Here is a 15647-nt window from a genome sequence, read left to right as displayed (position 1 = left end):
TTTGTCACATATGTCCTTCATTTGACTTCTGAGTGTGCTTTTATTTTGCACAATAAAGACATTGGGTTTATAGCAATTGTTTTGTGTATGTTGACATGTTAAAAAAATGTCCGTCCTGCTGTGACATGTCATCACTGAAAAAATATATTTCTATTTCCAAAGGCCAGTTCTGGTTTTCAACTGTGCACAATGTCATCCAGATTTCATATCTTAGACAAGTACTCATATCCTGCAGTAAAACTCATCTTTTAAGATGAAAAATATGTTTTTGATAAGTCACAGACAGGTCAAAGATATTTTAAAATTTCAACATGATCTTGAGAAAGGCTATGAAGCTGAGATCATGACTGTGTAAAACAAATGAACAATTAACAGTCAAGTGATGGAAATTTCTTTAGAGGAGTGGAAAAAGAGATATTAGTGATCAGTGGGACAGTGGCAGTAAAGGAGGAGGAGAGATAAACGAAGACAGTCGGTGGGAGAAAGTGAGAGAGGAGGCAGTGTAGTCAAAACAAAAGATGTGTGTGGACAATACACAGGCTCTGTGGATGATGGAGAGGTGGAGTCTGGACCCTCTAAGATCAGTGGGCTTGAACACACAGTTGTCAGAGAGCAAATTTTATACCAAAATTTTACACACCAGTGCTTAAGAGGAAAAATAACTTGGATGCCCCAGAATTTTTGAACTGTTAATGTGTTGTGGAGAGAGTGGGAGTATCAAAGAAAGACAAAAGCAAACCGTGTTATTGAGTGAGGTGACAGTGTCAGTGGCAGTGGGATATACTGTAAATCAGTGAGAGAAAATGAGAAAGTGGTAGATAGACAGAGACATAGAGAGTGACAGTGAGAGGGAGATACTGAGTATGAAGGCTTCACTACAGAGAGAGAACAGGTAAAACTCTAGAATATTCTGTGTTAAAATACTGGAAATATGTTCATAGACAAAAATGTTTGGAGAGGAAGGCAGAATGTAGACTGAGGCCGCTGGTTCTCCAGTCTCCTGTCAGTATTTCAAACAGGAACATATTCATATTTTATTTGCTCCAACAGGAGCATTTTTCTGCTGGTTTATCCTATGGTACTATTTGTTGCATGAGAGAGTGCTGGCAAAATTAGAGCAAATTAGCAGCTTGTGGTGCAGTAGGTTGATTCAGAGAATGTGGTAGTATACAGACGTGTGTCATCAACCCACTATTAACAGTACTGACCTGTGTTGTGTGTTACGTGCAATGTTATCCTGTATTACAGAACATGTGAACATTGAAGTTTGTCACTTCCCCATTGGACAGAGGACAGGAATGTAAACATTACTTACCAATAATACAGTTTCTGCTAATGATTCATTTTCTGTGCAAAATCCAGTGCTCACGAACCTGATTTTAGATGCTTTTGCTTCAACTGCATTTCTCCCGCAGAAAAAAGGATTACTGATATTTGTCTCTTCCATGTAATTTGTTCACTTCATTTCAGGCATTAAAATACAGAACTATGTTCTTCTATGAAAGTAAGGAGATACAGGATTCCAAATTACAGAACTGACGGAGCAAGTTAAATTTGCTGCCTCATTATATTATATTCACCAAGCAGATTTTATAAAATCATATTTGTGGTACTCCACACACATTTTCAGTCAGAATTTGAGTACATTGTGCTATCTACAAATTTAAATAACATTTATAAATATATTTGCAATTTTCATTGTATTTAATTAGAATAATTTCACTGATGGAAAACTAGCATATCTGTAATGAGCTCTTGTTAAGTTCACACTCTAAAATTCACACTTATTTTGCAGTAAAGTACTCTAAGCCCTATCATCACATCCCAGTGTAAGTGTGAGGGTTGGAACTTAGAGTGGCAACACTGCTGTGGAGACACTAAAGCATTACATACCTCCACGGCAGACCATAAAAGTACTGTATTAGTGCTCGTTTTTGTAGCATAACCTGCGACCAGATTTCCTAAAGAAACAGCAACACTTTCTGTACAACCCAGCCATCATTTTGCACAACAATGCACATGCACACAGAGTGCAAGTTGTGGCTGCTCTGTTCAGTCGATGGAACTCGGATGTACTGTACCATCAACCATACTCCCCAGTCTCAAGTCCTTGTAACTGTGATTTGATTCTGAAGATGAAGGAACCACTTTGTGGCATTCACTTCAGAGCTGTTACAGAGATTACACAGGCAGTAGACTGCTGCAATTGCACCATCAACAGAACAGGCTCTGCTAACAGTGTACTATGCCATCCACATAGCTGGCAACAGGTGCTACATGATGCTGTCGACTACTTGGAAGGCCAGGTGCAATCCTGCAGCTCTTATGTATCAGTTGTAAATAAATAGTTGCCACTATTTAACATTTTGTTGTTAAACCAACTGTTTAATTTCATGACCTCCATCATTTGAGAAAACTAGTAAGAACAAGTATGATATGTCTTGTGTAATGTGTTACTACAATCAGAATTATTTGGAATGTAGTAAAACAAAAAAGTCTTAAACCATATCTCCAGATTCCTACATTGGTTTGAAAAGGAAACACACACACACACACACACACACACACACACACACACACACACACACACACACACACACAGAGGATAAATTGTAGTGTGTGTGAAGGTTAAATATGTTGACAAAAAATACTAGCACCATGATGCGTTCATGTAGCAGGAGTTGGAAAGAGTAATAATAATAAATTAGTGTGAAAAGTAGTATTTCCAGGAAATGTTTCCTCTAAAGTTTACACTGTCTCATATTGGGTTCAAAAGATTGTCAATAATGACATAAAATATATTTAACTTGAATAAATCAGTTTCTGGTTTCACCAAGAAATTATTTCCTTTCCTTAGTGTACATCTAATGTAATTCAGGATTGATAGGAATTGCACTCGCAACTACTTTAGATCAGGGTGAATGGTGCCCAAGTTTCCACAAAGATACTGAAATTCACTTAATAAGATCTGAATTTCTTACCTCAACATCAATGGTAATGTTTCGAGCTTCTAGTAATTAGCTTCTGCACTCAGTTGACGCTGACAACTTTAGCTAAACAGATGGCATGATTTCACATGGAACACCCCATACCACAAGATGTTTCAGCTGACAAATTTAACTTACTGAGAGTTTAAACAGCAATGGCAAGTGTACTCAAGCGAGCATCAATTGGTATTTCAGTGTCAAACTGAGCATTCCAGTGGGTTTCAGATGTGGCATATAGTGTTTCAGAATTCCCTAATATTGTGAACTGCTACTGAACTGGTTTTAAATGTCAAATCTCTCCAAATGAAGTATATATGGTAACAGCAACACTCAGCAACATAAGGTTAAGAAAAGCACATGGAGAAAATTTCACAAGAGGATTTCACCGATCTTTCCATTATTGTTCCTGTTATTACCCATTTAAAAAAGTTTGTAGGATAATGAAAAGCATTATTGATATTGGATGTCTTAATTTAATAAAATTAGTATTCATTACGTTTGATAGTGATATAATTATTATTTTAATCATAAGAAAATGTCAGAGTAACTTCATACCATCCTCTAATATTATTTCCCTTGCCATAACCATGTCTTCCCCACCAGGGGCCTCGCTACTCTTTGGTGGGTTTGTACTTGGCTTCCACGGGACCCCAGCCTTAGCAGTGTCTTTTTCCCTTCTGTTCTGCATGTCAATCATCTTGCTGTTCTTTGCACCCTCCCTTGGGAAACATTATTTGGTGTTACTCGGAATATTTCACACTGCATGTCGCTGACATGAGAACCATCTCACCACTGTTTTTCATTTCATTTCCCTTTCTTCGTTTCCCTCCTCCTCTTATTACTCTGCTTTGGCTTTTGAGGTTAATCATTTTCTTCTTCCTCCCTGTGTGCTCGTGATGGCCATCACATGCATCTGACATGTAACAGGTGACTGGGTACTGCCTAATTCCCAGGTTGACAGGCAGGGTTCGCACATAAACCCTGGTACAGGCCAGACCCAAGGAGGGGTGATTGCCTGAGCTGCAACCTTCCCAAATTGCTGATTGGTCCATCTGTAAGCTGTTCGGGAGGTGTGACCTGAGTTGCGACCAATCACCTAAGGCGGTTGTGCTCCCTTGTGAAAGTGCCCCCAGTTCGAATGAGCATGTCATTACTTTGTCCACCCATGTCATGAATGGTTTTCTGCAGAAATCCCAGACTGTGACCATATATTTAGATTTAGAGAAGGCCTTAGACAGCTCCACACGCTTTACAGTTGGGGCTTCCATGGCCACCTGCCCTGTTCCCTTCAGGAGTTTTTTAAAGACAGCATTTTCAAGGTGAGTATGGGTCCTGCCTTGTTGGACACCTTTATGCAGGACAGGGTTCCAATCTGTGTGTAGTCCACTTTGCTATTGCCATTAACCCTATAATTGCCTGCCTCCCACCGGGCATCTCCAGCTTACTTTTTGTTGACAATTTTGCCATTTTTGCAGTTCTCCACAGACCTGTTTCACTGAGTGGTGTCTTCAGTGATGTTTGATCATCCTTACTCCTGGAGTATTTGTAGTGGCTTTGTTTTCACTGACAAAACTACATGAATTTCTGGCAGCACAAATGGTTTCTCCGTCCATATTTATATCTTGGGCCTCTTGTCCTTCCATTCATTGAAACTATGAAATTTCTGGAGCTCATGCTTGATAGGAAACACTCTTGGTCCTCCCATGTGTCTTACTTGACAGCCTGCTGTGTGTGGTTCCTCAATGTCCTACAAGTCCTATATGATACTTCCTTGGGTTCTGATCGAACCACCCTCGTCCATTTGTTCCGGTCCTTTGTCTATTCAAAATTCGACTGTGGGTGTTTTGTTTATGCATCTGCACATCAATCTGTCTTATGCCTTCTCAGCACTATCCACCATCATGGCAGCCATTGGCCAGTTGTGCCTTTTACACTATCCCAATTGTGTCTGTATGCTGAAGCTGCTGAACTACCACTGTTCTATCACCGTTACTTTCGCCTCAGCTGGTATGCATGTTATTTGTTTATCATCTGTGGCCACGCATCCTATGCCTCCTTCTTTGATGATATCTTTGATTGCAAGTATTGGTTGGGTCCCTATCCTGGTGTCCACTTTCAGCAATTCCTTAGTCAGCTTAACTTGACACTACCTGTAACTTTCCCAGGTGGAGTGAACCCTTCACCATCACAGCTTCATGAAGTGGCCCACGTTAACCTTGGCTTTCATTTGCTTCCAAAGGTCACTACTCCAGCCTTGTCCTATCACCTTCAGTGTTATGACCTAAGCATGAAATTTCGCAATAGTTCCTTTGTGTACACTGATGGCTCTGTCTGACCACGTTGTTGGGCGTACTTTCATTATTGGCACCCACATCTTTAGATATCAGCTTCTGGCACACTTCTCAGTATTTACAGCCGAGATCTTTGCCCTGTATCAGGCTATGGAGTACATCTGGTGACACAGACTTTTCAATTGTTCTCTGCTCAGACAATCTCAGTGCCCTTTTTCTTTTCTTGCCTTGTTTCCCAGGTTCTTCAATAGTTCTGCTGGCAAATTATCAATTCCATATGCATTCCTATTCTTCAACTCCTTCAGCACATTTTCTACTTCTGCTTCCAAGACTGTGGATCCCTTTTGATCTTCCGGCACATATTGTGCCCTGTGCACCACCTATCCCTTAGGACAATGGGTCCAGGGTAACTGTCACTTCCTCACTCCTTGTGGAGCCACTGTAATGTTTATGTGGGTTCCTGGTCATGTTGGTCTGCCAGGAAATGCAGCTGCTGGCACTGCTGCCAAGGCTGCAGTCCTCTTGCCTCAGCCCACTAGTTCCTATATTCTTTCCAATGATATATGTGTTGCTGTCAGTCAGTCAGTGCTTTTCCATTGGTCCTCCCTTCATGGCAATAAGCTAAGACAACCTCCTCCCAGTCCTCCTACAGGAGGAGGTCATTTTAACTACGTTTCATATTTATCATTAGTGTTCTGCCAAAAGGAAGGGTTTCACATAGTAGTTCTCCAGGCTGTCCGGTCTTCTGTGTTCCTCTTAAAGTCCGCATTATTTCCTCTCCCATTCGTCATGTATCATCGTCTAACTCCTTCTGCTGTCTTCTCCCTCAAACCAGTCCTCCCAAAGCATCTGCTAGTAAATGCTCCCTTCTGAGTGAATGTCCCAACCAGTTCTTTTTCCTTTCTCTTATAACCTTCAGAAGACATCTTCTCTCACTAACCCTCTCCAATACTCTGTCATTACTCACTCTTTCCATGCAGCTTTTTCTCTCCATTCTACTCCACACCAACATCTCAAATGCTTCTAACCTTTTTTCATCCTCCCATCTCAATGTACATGTTTTTTCCCCACACTCCAGACAAAACATTTGCCAAGCATTTTCCTTAGACATGTATCTAATTTGCCACATAAGCCTCCGTTTTCTTTTGAATGTATTCTTCACTATCGCAATTAGACTTTTCATCTCCTGGTGACATCTGAAGTCTTCAGTTACTGTGCTTCCAAGATATTTAAATGCACTTACCTGGCTAATGCTAGAGTGTCCTATTTTAATATTGGACAGTCTGACTCTTGCACTGATGACCATACTCGTTGTTTTTGCTGTGTTCATTTGCATCCCATATTCCACACAAGCTTCATTCAGATCTTTCAGCATATTATTCACTGTCTGCTCACTTTCTACCACTAATACCATGTCATTCTATTCTCTTTCCACCAATACATACTCTTCTTTTGCATTTAAGACTTGCGCAAAAATCTCTTCAAGGTATGCGTTAAACAGCAGTGGGGAAAGGCAACTACCTTGTCTAATACCTTGTCCAATGCTGCTTCCTTCTGACATTCTGCTTCCAATCCTTATTCTTACTCTCTAGTCTAAATACAGATTCTTTATCAGTCATCTGTAAGTCCAGTCTACTCCTTTCCTCTTAAAAATATCCAGCAACTTGTTCCACTGAATTGTCAAAAGCATGGTCTAAATCTATAAAAACAGCAAAGATTTCTCTACCGTTCTCCATATGTCTTTCCACTATAGTTCTTAACAGACCGATAGCATCTCTTGTTCCTTTTCCTATCCCAAATCTCAACTGCTCCTCTGCTGTCGCTTTATCCAGCTTACCATATACCCTTCTGTTAAACACTCTCAGCAACACTTTAGCTGCATGAGAAATAAGACTGATTGTCCCATGCTCTCTGAATTTTTTTACTGTTTCTCTTTTTCTTTATTAGTATCATAACTGTTGCAATAAAGTCCTCAGACCATTCCCCTTTGTCACATATCTCATTACAGAGTTAGACTTTTTCTTTTCTAGCCTAGTTTCCCAGACTCTTCAACAGTTCTGCTGGAAAATCATCAATTCCACATGCTTTCCTATTCTCCATCTCCTTCAGTGCCATTGTTACTTTTGCTTCCAAGACTGTGAATCCCTTTCAATCTTCTGGCACATATTGCCCCTCTTTAAACTTAATTTCATTTTGTATTTCATCCCCCTTATACAGACATTCAGTATATTCTTGCCATCTGTTCAAAGCCTCCTGTGTTTCTTCTGCTAGAGTACCATCTGCTCTTTCTATTTCCATCTTATTCCTGTTTCTCTTGTGCTAAAAACCTATCTCACTAGCCAGTCTGTATATCATTTCATAATTCTCTCTTTCTCCATTTTCTCTATTTAGTTGCATTTCTGTGTCATCCATTTTTCCCTTGTTTCTTCAGTTTCTCTTCTTCATTATTCTCTTCTTCATTATTCAATTTCTGTACGTACTTCAGTGCCTACATTTTCCACTTTCTCTGTTCTTCCACCTTTTTCAACATGTCTTCTGTTGTCTATTCTTTCCTGGTACTTTGGGATGCTCTAATTCCTAGTACTTATTTGGCACAGTCCATGAGGCCTTCCCTCACTTTTATTCATTTGTCATTAACACTTTCATCATAACTACCTCTTTCATATTTTTCTGTCAATCTGTTTTCTAAATCTGATGCCTTTCCTACCTCTTTGAATATTTCCGTACCCGACAAATCCCCATCAGGACCCACACAGTGATGCCCGTTGGCAACAGACTCAAACTGTGAGACCAAAGCCAACACTGCCTGAAGCTGGGAGCGAAGGGATGCCAACTCAGCCCGCATCTGAACATAGCAGTCACAGTCCCTATCCATTCTAAATACTGTTGTGCAAAGAATGTCTGAACTAATCTACAGAGAGCACAAACAATTAGACACAAAATTTAAATGGTTATCAAGATACAAGATTGCCTAGTAAATGCAGTAATGCTACTACTTGTGCATTGCTGACAAACTGCTCGGCGGCAGAAGGAGACTACGCGATTTTACACTATTAAAGTATGAAAACGCAATGCTACAACTCTTGAATACTATAATACTCCCAAAATTTATGAGTTAAACGATGCAAGTACCCAAAAACACGCAAAGAAATTAAGAATTAAACTATGTCACAAATAAGTGAGCTATGAGTATATGACTTGCTGCTGGCAGCTGCTTATCCAACGGTGGCAGCCTTTCACTACAGTCTGTTCCCAGACTAATGTGTTTGTCTTCCTGCCACACCTTTCTATAGGGAGTCCAACAAGGACCTCCCTTGCCCAACCTGTCACCTACACTCATGGTCCTATGTATCACCAATTGGGGATGATCCATGCACAAGAGAAATGCGCTCAGGTAGCCATGAACATTAGAACGTTATTGTAACATGGAAAGTACACCATAATACTCAGCAAGTGAAACAGCTTCATAACAAAAGCAACATATAAATAGTCCCAACAGGTTGTAAGGCTGTCACTAATGAGAATCATTCTTGAACATGCAAGTTGAGCACTGCAAGGTGCACTGGTGATATCCTAGATTCCAATGTTGTGTGCTGTACTCCGAGGAAAAGTTGTGACTATAACAGCAGCAACAACTTTGAATACTGTTATCCCCATGGAGGAGATGGCAGTGCCATCCAGGAGGTGCAGACCTGGAAGAGAAATACAGGAATCAGGCTAGGACATCTTGAAGGAGGGATTATGTGGTGGAATGACACAGGCAGAAAGATACCAGAATGAAGGGATGGAGTGGCATAAGACAGGCACAAGATAAAACAGGTAAGAATGTGGCAAAGAATCACAGAACATGAGAGAGCAAAAGTGTATAGTCATCTGCAACCCAAAGGATACAAAGCAATGTTTCTTAAACATGGAGCAAAATCATGCAAGCTTGGTGTCGAAGCACATGAACACAAGTCAGTAGCCTACCTGGTGGAATACAATACACTGGTAATAAATTTTCAGAGACAGAAAAGTAAAGAAAAATGCACAAGAAGAGAGAGGTTCCTGAGTAGCTGAGAAGAATAGAGCTTCATTGCAACACACATTGTACATGATAACATGCAGCAAATGAAACAGCTCTCTAGTGAAGGCAAGGTAGACATTGTCCTGATCCACTAAGAGATTGGCACTAATATGAGAACTATTGTTGAAGCTTACATTCCTGCTATCTGTCTTTTAACAACTGACAAACACTGCTGTAGGCACCATCAGTATAGGCTGCACTTGAAATACCAATATTGTGTTCTGCACTCCTAGGAATATAGTCACGACACTCCAAAGTAGATAATTGATGTCATGTCTGGAACTTAGATTGGGTGGTGCTCCACTGTACAGTGACCTATAAAGGCTGAGTATTTGAGGAATACTGGAAAGTTGTCCAATGTCACATGGCTCTTGGATGGACACTATTCAGTGGCTGTCACAGGCAAGATGATCTGCACTAAGTTTGGGTTTCAGTCCTCTTAACATGGCAGCAACAGACAGCCCTGTGTTGTGTGGTATAAGGTTGGATTTTAAGGCAGCAGCCAGATGCTACACTTGCACCTCAATCCTATTGTGCCTCCTACTCCATACTCTTGCCATAACCATCGGCTTTTCTTCCCGACCTTTACAAAGAATCCAGCTGATAAATACCCCACCCATCTGCCACTCATTCTCCTGGCTGCATGTACTCATCTGTAAGTAAAGAAAGGAGAGTTACATTGTATGTGTTTTGTGTGGCAATTTTACTGCATGAACAGCAAAAACGTTGTAAGCGATAAACATTTTTCCTGTAACTTTGTGTTGGGTATTCCTGAGAAAAATTCATGATAGTTTGAAATTGTGGGTGAAGCTTTTTGCTAGTCACTAAGTTCTCTATTTGCAAAAGACTTGATTAATATAGTGTGAGTATATGCCTGCAGTGAGTGAGGCTGCATATACAGTCCTACTCGTAGTTTGTAACTGTAGAACTTGCCACAGTGAGTTAACTCTGTAACATAAGGTTGTATGTTTTAATAGGCAGAATACTACAGGATTTGAAATTTTAAAATTTGTTCAGTAATTATTTCAAATGTTGACGGTAAATGTATGTTTGCCCCAGAAGGTCTTCAGATAGCTAGCCTCCAACTGGAGTAAAGTTCTGGCTTTCTGGAACTTTGTTAGTAATGTTGATTCTTGTGCATAATTAAGTAGAATAGATGCTCGCCATTCACTTATCAGTATGGATTTAAAAAGACTGAAATAATTGATTCTATTCTCTTACATTTCACGTTGAAACAATCTTAATTTCTTATTTGGTTGTTTTACTTTTGCAGATAAAATGTTCGTTACATTAACTCAAAATTTCGTTTTCTGTCAATCAGGACCTCTTCAAGAGGAGCTTGCACCAATCTTGGAGGAGAGGGGAAGTTCAGGAAGCACCCCTGAGCCCAGCACTACAAATGTGAGTTTCATCAGTAGCAATAAAGTTAGATTTTGTAGCGTATAATTAACACCACACTCCTTCCTGGCCTCTTTCCAGGGTTCTCACAAATTTCATCAGCCTAGGGGTTTCAGCCATTACAATACTTCCTCCTTTTATGTGCTGCCCTGCACACTTCCAACTTACTCAATCAAAAAAACTCCTTTCTACATATCCTATTTACCACAACTTCATTCTCATTATGTCTCACACTCCAGTTGGTTTCCTGACCCCACAACCTTCGCAACTTCTTGTGCACTGGTAACTGAAATGTTACCTTAAGTCTAAATTCTCTGCTGAACAATCCAAAACATTTCTCAAAGAATGCTCACATACTGACTCTTCATTTAGAAGATATGCTTCCCTTAACAGATTGGAGACTAATTGGTTGGCAAGCCAATTGATACCCATATCGTGAGGAAATTTGCTATAATTTTTTTTAAAGTTTACTAATCCATTTACCTCTTTAGGCAGTATATCAGCTTAACCTACCATCCTTCCTCTTTATGGATATGTATAGGCCTATGTTTAGCACAAATTACACAGGGATTTGTAGATATTAGTCTAAGATACCATTTTTTTTCAGCATTTTTATTTTTCTGAGAGGTGGACAAAATTTTCATGAGCCATAGGAAATAATCAGCTATTGATTTAAAATCATTTGTCAGCAGGAAATACTAAGTAATTCATTTATAGGTAAAGTGTTTTGTTGTGAAGTACTTTTCTCTCATTTTTATGAAGTAGAGAGAACTTCACTCAGATATGAAATCTTTCAAAACACTCTATATTACAAATTCCTCTTTTACATGGGCTATAGTAGTGTCTGGTCTCTTTAGTCATTACCTTTCCTGCAGCTTTCCCTTGTTCCCAAAAGACTATAAATCTTATATCTGGGTTTGTTTTCTTTTCTGTTGATGCAGTATCTTATGAAAATGACGTGCTGCGAGTTTATTTGCCATTGCAACTCCAGATGCTGAATGTGTGGCTTTTAGTTCCCCTCCTCCATATTGAACCAATTGTTTTGCTAATTTACAGACAAAATCTGCAAATTTTTAATATTTTAATATTTTGATGTTGTAAATAATGTTGGCATCGACTACTGCCCTCTGTAAAATGGTGGAAAAAGATTTTCTTCCACGTTTTTATGTCTTTCGCTGGAAGGGATAGTAACTCATCAGCTTGTCTCCTCTGTCAACATGTCTTTCAGATAAGTTGTAGTCTAGTACAATGTCTGGCTTTAATACCGCAACATATCCTCTCTTGAATTTTACACTGACATGCGAAGCAGTCATCTTATGCTGTGATGACAACATCTGTACATAATATTTTTCTTCCCATTTCAAGCACAAAAGGTGTTGTTCTTTGGTTCACTGAAACTATTAAATTCCTTGGACTCGTGCTTGCTAGGGAACTTTCTTGGTCTTCCCACATGTCTTACCTGGCCACATGGTATACCTGGTCCCCCCATTGTCCTATGGGTCATAAGTGTTATTTTCAGGGGAGTGGACCTGACAATCCTCCCCCATTTATACTCATCCCTTATCTGTTTGAAACTAGGCTATGGGTGTTTCATTTATTCATCTGCATATCCCTCCATCTTAGATGGTCATTCAACAGTCCACGGTGGCCAATGGCAACCTTTACCTGAGCCCAGTCGAGAGTCTCTTTGCAGAAGCTGGTGAACAACCACTGTCATACAGGCCTAGTGTCTTCCGCAGGGGATACTCAGGATGTGTGGCAGGGCATGGCAGACAAACAGCATGTGTAACCTTTTTTGATGATCCCTCAACCACCAGTATGGGGTGTGACCTTCATCACTGTTATATCTTGGTGTTCGCTTTTGTCTACTGTTCTGGCAGCTTAGCTTCTTGCTTCCTGCTGTTTTCCCAATGGGCATGATGCCCTCACCACCTTGTCTTTATGTGGCAGCCCATGTATATCTCAGGCTTAATTTGCTTACCAAGGACACTAGTCTGGAATAAATGTACTGCTGCAAGTTTCTCAATCTTTGCATGCAACTTATCAATAGTACCTTCTTGTACAGTGATGCCCCTAAGCATGATCACGGTGCTGGGTGTGCCTTAGTCATTGGCACTGACCATTTTCGGTCAGCTTCCATCACACTGCTCAATTTTTACTGCAGGGCCCTTTACCCTCTGTTAGGCCACTTACTACATCCGGTGACACAGGCTTTTTAATTGTATCATAAGCTCCAATTCTCTCAGTACCATTCAGAGCCTCATTGTGCTGCATATGGTCCAGGCCTTAGTGCAATGAGTCCATTAAAGTTTAAACTTGCTCACTGTTGAGGGAGGCACTGTGATTTTCATGAGAGACCCCAGTCATGACAGTTGAATGAGAAATGAGCTTGGTGATGCTGCTGCCAAGACTGCAGTCCTCCCAGATCTGCCATTCCTTTCGATGATCTCTGTGTTGCTGTCTGTCAGAAAGTGATGTCACTTGGGCATCACCTCTGGTCTTTGCTTCATGGGAAACAAGCTCTGGGAAATTAAATAGCTCCCAATAGTTTTTGTGTCCTCCTTTTGGCCCTCTCATCTCAAAGACATTATTTTAGCTAGCTTGTATATTGGGCACTGTCTCTTTAGCCATCACCATTTAACTAGTGATCCCCTACCACTTCATGCTTATTGTCATCAACCTTTGATGGTTTGACATTTCTTGACCCAATGCCATTTTTTGAAGAGCTTACATTTCAGTGCACATTTGTCGTCTGTGTTATTGGTCATTTTAGTAAACAATTCAAAGGCTGTTGATCATGTTTTAGTGCTTCAGTCACAGCAATACTGCAAAGGATGTTAAATTTTGGGTTAGGGACCTCTGCTTTCTCTATGGTGTATTTTATGGACCTTCCTAAAATGGGAAGTCCTTCTTTTTAGGTCTTTCCTTCCATTGATTGGGCTTAGCATATAGTCACTTTTAACTTCTTTTGCGTATTGTTGTATGAAAGTTGTGACATGGGTGTTTATGACCTCAGTCATTTTTGCGCCCCAATGCAAAAAAGGCAGTAGATAAGGAAATAAGTTTCTGGCAATTGTAGCCAAGCGGTTCTAGGTGCTTCAGTCTGGAACTATGCTGCTGCTATGGTCACAGGTTTGAATCCTGCCTCAGGTAGGGATGTGTGTGATGTAAGTAGCTGCTATCCAAATCCAAAACTTAATTGTATCACAGGGGATTATTCTGTGCAATCAGTGTGGCTTTGAGCAAGGGAAAAATACAACAGATGCCATAAATAATTTCATAGAAAAAATTAGCACAACTCTAGACAAAAACCGTAAGGTAGTCAAAATTTTCTGTGATCTGAGAAAGGCATTTGATTCCGTAAATCACTCCTTGCTAATCCACAAACTAGAAAAATATGGCATTAAGGGTGCAGTACTTCATTGGCTTACTTCTTACTTATCTAATAGAAAACAAAGAACAATCATCTCTTCATATGGTGTAAACTACTATTCAGACTGTAAAACAATAACACAGGGTGACCTGCAAGGTTCGATCCTCAGTCCAATTCTCTCTCTATTGTATGTCAATGACTTACCATTAAACATAAATTGACCATCCATTCTGTTTGCTGATGACGCATCTGTCTTGACAGAAAGTGAAGAAACAGAAATGATTCCTGATAGTCACTGGTACATTAGACAGGCTAGAGTCATGGTTCTATTTAAATTGTCTGAAGCTTAACATATCAAAAACAAACTTGATTCAATTCAGAACCAAACGTTTAAAATACCAGGAAATTAGTATAAATCATAAAAGTGAAGAATTAACAGAAGTGCATTCCACCAAATTTCTAGGTCTACACCTCGACAGTAATTTAAACTGGAACGCACATATTGAGTACCTGTGCAGTACTTTGTAGCTTTGCATATGCTATGCGTGTATTATCAAGTGCTACTAACATGTCCTCTCACAAAGTAGCATATCTAAGTTACTTTGAATCAATGATAAGATATGGCATTAATTTATGGGGGAGCTCCAATAATATATCTCATGTACTGAAGCTCCAGAAGAAAATTATCAGAAATATGTGCACTGCACAGCAAAGAGAATCAGGTCGTCCATTATTACAGACACTAAAAATTTTGACTGTCCCCTCTATATACATATACGAGCTAATGATATTTTTACACAACAAACCAGAATTGTTCGTTAAAAACCACTTTGATCATCCATACAGTACAAGGAATAAAGATATTTTATGCTTCCTGCCCATAGATTGAAATTATATGCTCAGACCCCACTATATAAGGGCATGAAAGTCTACAACAAAATTAAAAGCAAAAACATTCTAAACATGGAACTAGGAATACTAAAAAAGAAGTTACATGATATTCTTTTACACAAATGATATTACTCATTAGAGGAGTTCATGGAAGATGAACTGACAATTTGAGGAGAATCCAACCACAAATTAGCATTATATTGTGAAAAAAAGTCCATTATCAAGAAAGAATTTACCTATGCTGGAAAATAAGAAAACATAGATACTGCTACATAGACTAAATATAGTTTTAAAAATTAATATTAGATTCAAGTTTGTAATTTTTGACAAGTTTCCTGTACCATAATCACATGGTTTGTAAGTGTGTGTTATAAGTCTAATAAATCACAATTCACAATAGTTAGTTTTAAGTAGTTCTATGTAAGTGGGACTGATGACCTCAGATGTTAAGTCCCATAGTGGTCAGAGCAATTTGAACCATTTTTAAGGAAATAAGTTCTGGCTTGCACGAAGGGTATGTGTTAGGATCCTCAAATTTTGGTAATGAGTAGAGAAACAAAATTAATAGACATTGTCTTTTCATTGATGAGTTATCTGTGGCATACTGCATAAACATTGTCAGGTATTGGTAAACTTTTGAA

The sequence above is a fragment of the Schistocerca serialis genome, unplaced genomic scaffold, assembly GCF_023864345.2.
Source record: "Schistocerca serialis cubense isolate TAMUIC-IGC-003099 unplaced genomic scaffold, iqSchSeri2.2 HiC_scaffold_1362, whole genome shotgun sequence".
NCBI lineage: Eukaryota > Metazoa > Arthropoda > Insecta > Orthoptera > Acrididae > Schistocerca > Schistocerca serialis.
The sequence above is the reverse complement of the archived record's forward strand: the minus strand, read 5'-3'. Positions refer to the sequence as shown.